An 809-nucleotide genomic window follows, 5' to 3' on the forward strand; every position below is an offset into this window, starting at 1 on the left:
AAATGGCCGGGCATGATGGCTCACGCCTGTAATCCCAGCACTTTGGGGGATGGAGGCAGGTAGATGGCTTGAGCCCAGGAGTTCAAGACCAGCTTGGGCAACATGGCGAAAACCCATCTCTGCAAAAAATACAAAAAAAGTTAGCTGGGCATTTTGGTGCATGCCAGTCTCAGCTACTTGGGAGGCTGAGGTTGCAGTGAGCCAAGATCATGCCACTACACTCCAGCCTGGGTGACAGAGTGAGTCCCTGTCTCAAAGAAAAAAAATAAATGTGTTGTTCTAAGCCATTTTGCATTGATTTGTTACAGCAGGAACAGGAAACTAATGTGGCTATCAAATGTAATTTTCCCATCTGCTTGGGAGGTGTCCGCCTCATAGTGCTGAGCTTGTGTAGGAAATGATATTGCACAACAGCAAATGTAGATCAGAGGTTCTCAGTCCCAGAAACTTAAACATGGGGATGTCTGGGGTGAGGCATTTTTTAAAAAGCTCTCTAGGATTGTGATTATATTCTGCAAGCAAGGCTTAAAACTACTCATGTGGATGGGCAAATGAGAGGAATTGGTTAAGTTGATCTCTAAGAGTTAAACTGATAAATTCTACATACAGTGGTTAAGGTGAGGTCAGATCTTTCTGTTGTTTTTTTTTTTTTTTGAGATGGAGTTTCGCCTGTTGCCTGGGCTGGAGACCAGTGGCGTGATCTCGGCTCACTGCAACCTCTGCCTTCCAGGTTCAAGTGATTCTCCTGCCTCAGCCTCCTGAGTAGCTGGGATTACAGGCGCCCGCCACCTCGCCCGGCTAGTTTTTTT

This window comes from Colobus angolensis, unplaced genomic scaffold, assembly GCF_000951035.1.
Source record: "Colobus angolensis palliatus isolate OR3802 unplaced genomic scaffold, Cang.pa_1.0 Scaffold11, whole genome shotgun sequence".
In the NCBI taxonomy this organism is placed as follows: Eukaryota; Metazoa; Chordata; class Mammalia; order Primates; family Cercopithecidae; genus Colobus; species Colobus angolensis.